The following is a 7,617-nucleotide window of genomic DNA, read 5'->3' as shown; positions in this document are numbered from 1 at the left end:
CCAGCTGGGGAGGTGCAGAACCCTTTAAGGGAGGCATTACAGTTGGACACGAAGTGTCAGACTTGTTCCTCAGCTGGTGGAGCAAATCATTGAGGGTAACTGGCTAGCTCCTGAGGGCTCTGACCAAACAGGTTAGTCACTGATGGGATCCTACTAATGGCATCACTGGCAGGTGATGGAAACTTCTAGCAGCGGAGCCTCAGTGAAATAAGTGGGCCATTGGGAATAAGGTCTCAGAAGCTAAACCTTTACCCAGATCCCTCTTTGCACAGCTGTGAAATTCTATCTCTCCACAAGGCCACAGCAATAGAGCCAGCGGGCCATGGAATGGAACTTTAATCTGTGAGGCCAAATGAATCTCTCTTCCTCTAACATGTTTATATCAGGTATTTGTAGAAGCAATGAAAAATCTAGTGTAGGAGACAAGTTATTTTGTTTGTTTTGGTGTGTGTGTGTGTGTATGTTTAATGGATAATGGTTAGAAAACACATATAAGCCTGTTGGCACACTCTTTTAATCCTACAACTCAGGAAGCAGAGGCAGGCAGATCTCTGAGTTTGAGGCCAGCCTGGTCTATAGAACAAGGTCTAAGACAGCTAGGGCTATGCAGAGAAATTCTGCCTTGAGAAATTAAAAATAAACAGAGAAGTAAAATAAAACAAGTTATCTTAAATCACTTTTAAGTACATAGGCCAGAGGTTTTAAGAGGACTTCCGGTGCTGTGTGACCAGCACATCTGTCCTGGTTAAGGTTGCTAGTACTCTGATGGAACACCATGACCAAAGCAACCAACACTTTCACATCACTGTTCCATCACCAGAGCAAGTCAGGGCAGGAACTCAAAGAGGGCAGGAACCTGGAATCAGGAGCTGATGCAGAGGCTACAGAGTTGTTCTGCGGACTGGCTAGTTCCTCATGGCTTGCTCAGCCTGCTTTCGTATAGAACCCAGAACCACTAGCCCAGGAGTGGTACCATCTACAATAGGCTGGGCCTTTCCCAGTAATCACTAATTAAGATGTCCTACGGGCTTGTCTAAAGCCAGATCTTATGGGGGCATTTTCTTCCATCGAGGTTCCCTCCTCTCAGAAGACTATCGATTGTGTTAAGGTGACTTAAAACTAGCCAGTACAGCATCCAACCACAGAAGTCTTTTCATCTTGCAAAACTGAAACTCTGCCTGGTTAAGCAACCAACTCCCCAGCTTTCCTCCCCAGCCCAACAACCGCCTTCCCCACCTCTCCATGAGACTGATGGCACTGGACACTTTGGATGAGTCCAGAGAGCTATCTGGGTATGTCCTCTGCAACTGGCCGTCTTCACTCCGGGTACCTACCACCCGCAGGTTCCTCCAAGGTTTGCAGCAGGTGTCACAGTGGAGGGAGGCGTTTCGCGCTGCAGATTTTGCAGGCCTGTGCCCGGACCCAGGAAGAATGGAAGTACGTATGGGGAAGAACTATGCATATAGGCAGCCCCTCCTTGAGCAGGAACTTGATGTTCAGACAGGGACCTGGGGCAACGCTGCTCACATGTCTAGGATGACTCTTGGAGTAGCTGTGAAGGGACAGCCCAAACTACAAGCCGAGGAATGCCAGGACCATGAGAAGAAAAGCAAGGAGGTGTGAGGCCCAAACCCAGGTTGCTGCACTTGCTAATGTGACAAAGAAGAAGTTCAGCGTGACTGCCTTTAGAGGGCAGGGGTGACACCCACAGTAAAGCTGCTGTGGGTGACAGGGTGGCCATAAAGGAGTTGACAGGCAGTGCCACTTTACTGTCAGAAGCAAGGTGGCCACAATTGCCTCAGGGAGTGGCCAGCTGGATAACAGTGGGGGCCATCATCTAAAGAGGTGGGCTCTCAGGAAATCAGCTTAGGTACTGCCCAGTTCCAAAAACTAATACTGTGGATGGACATCGAAGAGACTAGAAGCACCCCTTCCCCAAACCCTAAATCCCGATCCTTCTCATCCCATGCTGGTTCTCAGGCAGACATCCAGGCAGAAGGAGAGGTGAGTTCTGAGGGCAGATGTACCACCTCACTGTGAGTGTGTGAATGGCAAGTCTAGGCCTCCAACAAGGGACCTCGATCATTTCCATTTCCTTGGGTGTCCAAGCACAGGGGCGTGGGGAGCATCCAGGGCCCTTCAGTCAGTCTGAACTGACTCTGTGTAGAGAGGGCAGGGTCCCCATCACCTCTGTTAGAGAAGACTGTGGAATCAGGCCTGGCATCCCTGCTACATGAGGCAGTTACCAGGAGCAGTATATCAACTGTGCCCTGTAGCAGCTGCTGTTGAGTACCCCACTTACCATTTCTGTAAGGCAAGACTTCTGGATTAACAAGATAAGATTAAACTTCCCACCCTCCCTTTCAGTTTTGGGAGGTAAACCAGCCTGAAGAACTCAGGTCCCATGACAGCAGGGGCCAAGCCAGGCTTGAGGAAAGAGTTGGAGTGGTTGGGGCCAGACGGCTCCAAGGAGCTGCAAGGCACCTGAGGTTGACGTCCGTCCGAGTGTTGGGGTGTGAGGCCTGCTCTCCAGGGCAGGTGGTGTTCCCCAGGCTGTGGGCAGAAGCTCCTTTGTAGACAGCATTCACACAGCCTGGGTTTCAACCCAAAATAGCTTCCTCCCCTTACCCCGAGCAGGGTGGCCAGCTGCTCCTCCTGTGCAGGTTCCTGGCCAAAATGCAGCTCCACCTGGTCCATGTGTGGGTGGCACCGAGCTCCTCTACCTGCAGGGGCAGGTCATATTAGATGCTCGGGGGCTTCTGAGGAAACCACCCTTGTGAGGTGGCAGTCAGGGCCAAGGAGGGAGGAGTTTTGGAGAACAGGATGTAAGGGATTAGCCTGCCCAAGCCTGGAGCAGAGTCACATCCACCCGGCTCTCAGGGCTCTGAAACTAAGGCCACCCTTTCCCTAGCATGATGATTTAAACTGTGTGTGTGTGTGTGTGTGTGTGTGCGATATTTACTTATTTTTTAAATCACCAATAACAACCTTCTGCAGAGGCCTCCTGAAAATTTACCTTTCCATCCAAGTCCAAATTTAGTCCTGACTTCCAGGCCTCTTACCATCTGGGCCCGCCAGGCCTCTGCCAAATGGATCACCTGCCACAGAGTGGAGAACCCACTGCCCTGCCTTCCATATGATGCTGGCTGCTTCCTGCATTGGAAGGCCCACTGTTCCTACAACCCACACCCACTGGCTTCGAGAGAGGTGTCCCTGACGCAGACTTTGAGGCTACACCTACTAATCCCGAGTCCCTGCCAGGGCCATATGCCGTTTCATGCTTCAGACTGGCCATACAGGATGATAGTATCCATTTCACTCTGCACTGGTGGCCTTTGAAACCAAAGCCAAGAAGGCCAGAGCTGGGTTGAAAACTTGGGCCACCTAGAGCCTCCCTGGAAGGCCAGGCCACCCAGGGAGTGCCTCATGTTCTTTTGTCCCCAGCCAACCTGGATTACGTTTGGGCCTCCCAATCAAGCTTTGCAACCCAGGAGGCCAATGTGCTGGTATTTGTGGTTCTGTGCCAGACACTAGTGTGGGGAGGCAGAGATGGGGGCTACAGGTCTCTACTCCTTACAGCTGACAAAGATGAAGGTTGGGCAGGGTGTCCAGAGGTCCTTCCCAGCACCCCCCTTACCCCCCGCATAGTTTAGTGTAGTTTGTCTTTTATCTCTTAACCACTATGAATACCAAATCTAGATACAAGGACTAGATCATCACAGGCAGGGTAGGGGGTGTAGTCCAATCCTGTGGTCTCCAGCCCTTCTTGTTTACTTTTGTTCCATAACCTTGTGGCTGGAGTTAAATACTAGCTCGGCCCATGGTCCACCGTAGTCAGCTGTCCACTGTCCAATTTTCTTCTTCTACCTCTACAATAGATTGTCAGTGTTACTCTCAACCTTGGGCAAGCCACGAGTCCATTTTTTAAGGACTGTCTGATATAGGAGATAGAATAAAGAAAGAAGACTGACTACTTTAGGTTCATAGTCTCTGAGGCTGGGAAGTTCAGGGTTGTATGGCCACAGCTGGAGGTGGCCACCTGCTGCTTCCTAAGCTGGTAGATGCTGAAAGATAGAGAAAGTGTGCATGCTCAAGACAGAGAGGTCTAGCCTCCACTATGGGTAATGCATTCTCATGAGAGATCTGCTTCAGTGATCCATTTCCCACCCCCTGCATAGAGGAACTAAGGTTCCTATGCCTGATTATTATTATTAGAGGTCACACTCAAGCCATAGAATAACCAAGAATTAAGAAGTGGATGTTGGCGGCTGGAGAGATGGCTCAGTGGTTAAGAGCACCAACTGTTCTTCCAGAGGTCCTGAGTTCAAATCCCAGCAACCACATGATGTCTCACAACCATCTGTAATGGGATTTCCTCTTCTGGTGTCTCTAAAGAGAGTAATGGTGTACTCAAATATATAAAACAATATATAATCTTTTACAATAAACAAATCTTTTATAAAAAACTGTTAAAAAAAGCTGGGTGTGGTGGCGCACACCTGTAATCCCAGCACTGGGGAGGCAGGGGCAGGCAGATTTCTGAGTTCGAGGCCAGCCTGGTCTATAGACTGAGTTCCAGGACAGCCAGGGCTACACAGAGAAACCCCCGCCTTGGAAACAAAACAAAACAAAACCAAAAAAAAAAAAAACAAAACAAAAAAAAAAAAAAAAGAAAAGAAAAAAGAAAAGAAAAAAATTCCTTTCTTAAACTGTTAAAAAAAAAAAGAACTGGACATTGTAGGCTGGAGAGACAGATGGCTTACCAGTTAAGAGTGTGTATTGCTCTCTCAGAGGATCTGAGTTCGTGCCCCAGCACCTGTGTAGGATGACTTACAGACACATGTAATTCCATCTCCAGGGAATCCAACCCCCTCTTCTGCCCTCCATATGTGTATCCGTGTGCACATACCCATACATATGCACATATGAAAAATAAGTAAATAAAAAAAAAAACCCACCAGCACTTGGGAGGCAAAGGCAGGCAGATTTCTTAGTTCCAGGCCAGCCTGGTCTACAGAGTGAGTTCCAGGACAGCCAGGGCTATACAGAGAAATCCTGTCTCAAAAGACCAGAAAACAAAACAAAACAAAACAAAAAACAGACCCCCTCAAAAAAAACAAAAAGAAAACAAACAAAACCAAAACTCTAAGAAAACAACTGGAGTTTTCAACCCAGCTGTGCTTCTGAATGCTGACTGGCCACAGTTGCTCGGAGTTTCTCCCCTAGGATCATGGGAATCCCCTTCTTATCCCACTAATTCTGTGACCGTCAGGGTTATGTAAGGGAACAGAACTGAGCAAGCATATAATACAAAGGAAATGTATTAGATTGCCTCACAGGGTGCATGCTGGGTAGTCTAGCAATGGCTGTCTGCACTCTGTGTACAAACAGAACTGTGACCTGCTCAGTCCCCAAGGCCTCAATGATCCCAAGCTGCCACTGAAGGTATGGAGGATTCCTGGAGGTCTGATCTTTAGTTCATGTTGGAAGGTCAAAGAAACTGGACTGAATGACAGATAAGGATGGTGGCAGCAGAGGCAGCAACCGAAGGAAGGATGCACTTGCCAACAAGGTGCAGGGCAGGCACACGAGATGAAGCTCTCACCTTTCTGTGTCTGGGCCACGGATGGTGGGTTCTACCCCTCTGAGGAAAGGGCTTTTCTGTCTCATCCAATGGGCCCAGGAAATGCCCTTGACTATCTACTGAGAGGTGTATCTCTGAGTTGTCCCCATCTCGAGTCAAACTGACAACAACCACGTTTACATTATATACCCCTTCTTTCCTAGGTCACCCTTCTTAATAACACCTTGTTCCTGATGAAAATTCCCAAGCACCAAAACCACAATGTAGCCTAGTGGTGTCTTATCAATGACAGTCTTTTGTAGAAGATGATAGGCCACCTTCCCCATATTCCCTGGGGCTTAGAGGACAGAACTTACATACGTCACATGCATGCTGCTGTGCAGTCTATTATGTCTTGAGATCCCGCAGGCCACACATCACGTGTTGGCTGGTGTGATAATTGTTATTATGTGTTTGGCAGTTGGATTGGGTTAAAAGGTCTAGGAAGCATTTCTTTGCCTGCCTGGTGCATGTGTAGTCCTCCCTGTTGTCCTTCCATGTGGCCATCAAGGTCTTTCTTACTGTATGGCAGCCTCAGGACAGTCTGGGCATAGACAGTGGGTCTATGAGCCTGGGGAGCCAAGAAAGTGGACATGGTCATAAAGGGTAAATGTGATATTTCCTCAACCTGCGACCTACTGTCAGGCTCCGGGCTGCAGTGGTTGAACACGTGTCTGACACATGTGAATTGTGACTGGGTAATGTTCTTTGCTCTCCTCTGAGCATCATGGCTCCTGTGCATTTGTACCACATGGGGACAGTGGTGGCCAAAGGACAACTAGTAACCAGGCAGCATCCTTGGGAGCCAGGAGCCTTTGGCAGTCTATTGTATCAGGGACTCCTTACCAAACTATTTGGGATTCTCTCAGTCCTTCCCTCAACAAGGCTTCAACCTTGGCTTATAAAAACTCTAGACTCTTAGTAAAAAAGAAGTTGTCTGCTTCTTAACCTTCCCATGTTTGAAAACAAGAAAGTTGGGTGTGGCGGGACATGCCTTTGATCCCAGCACTCAGGAGGCAGGGACAGAGGCAGGTGCATTTCTGTGAACTTGAGGCCAGCGTGGTCTACAAAACCAGTTCCAGACAGGCAGAGCTACACAGGGAACTCCTGACTCAGAAAAAAAATAAATGTAAAAAGAAATTAGTATAACTATTAACAGTTCAAGGCCACATTCCTAGGATAACACAGACTGTAAGTATTCACTAAAGGAAGCTCAACATTGCCACAATTTGCTGTGTAGTGTAGTCAAAGCCTGGTTCTAGGCAAGTAGGGCCCGAGTCACCCCTTGTGAAACAGCTGATATCCAAATTTACAGTTTGTCAGTTGAGGTTGTGCAACCCTCACCAGATCCTACATCTCCATATGGACTTGGAAGCTTCTCTCTGAAATGTGAACCTTCAAGCCTCTGGCTCTGCTTCCCTTATTCCTGTGGTGGGAAAAGGTCTGGAAGACTGAATCCTTTGCTCCAGCCTCTACCACAGATTCCTGTCTACAGACTCAAGAAATATAGAATGCATTGTTGTAAACTGTAGCATCTCTCTTAGTTTTTTTTTTTCCTCATTGCCAGTGATAAAATATTCTGACAAAAGCAACCTATGGGTTTATTATGGCTCCCAATCATTGAGCCCTGTCTTAGGGTTTTACTGTTGTGAGCAGACGCCATGACCAAGGCAAGGCAAGTCTTCTAAAGGACAACACTTAAATTGGGTCTGGCTTATAGGTTCAGAGGTTCAGGCCATTATCATCAAGGTGGGAGCATGGCCACATCTAGGCAGCCATGATGTAGGCAGAACTGAGAGTTTTATATCTTCATCTGAAGGCTGCTAGTGGAAGACTGACTTCCAGGCAGCTAGGATGAGGGTCTTAAGCCCACACCCATGGTGACACACCTACTCCAACAAGGCCACACCAACTAGAACAAGGCCATACCTTCTAATAGTGCTATTCCTTGGGCTGAGCATATACAAACCATTACAGGTACAGTCTTTGATGGT

Source organism: Apodemus sylvaticus, chromosome 1, assembly GCF_947179515.1.
Source record: "Apodemus sylvaticus chromosome 1, mApoSyl1.1, whole genome shotgun sequence".
Taxonomy (NCBI): Eukaryota; Metazoa; Chordata; class Mammalia; order Rodentia; family Muridae; genus Apodemus; species Apodemus sylvaticus.
The sequence above is the reverse complement of the archived record's forward strand: the minus strand, read 5'-3'. Positions refer to the sequence as shown.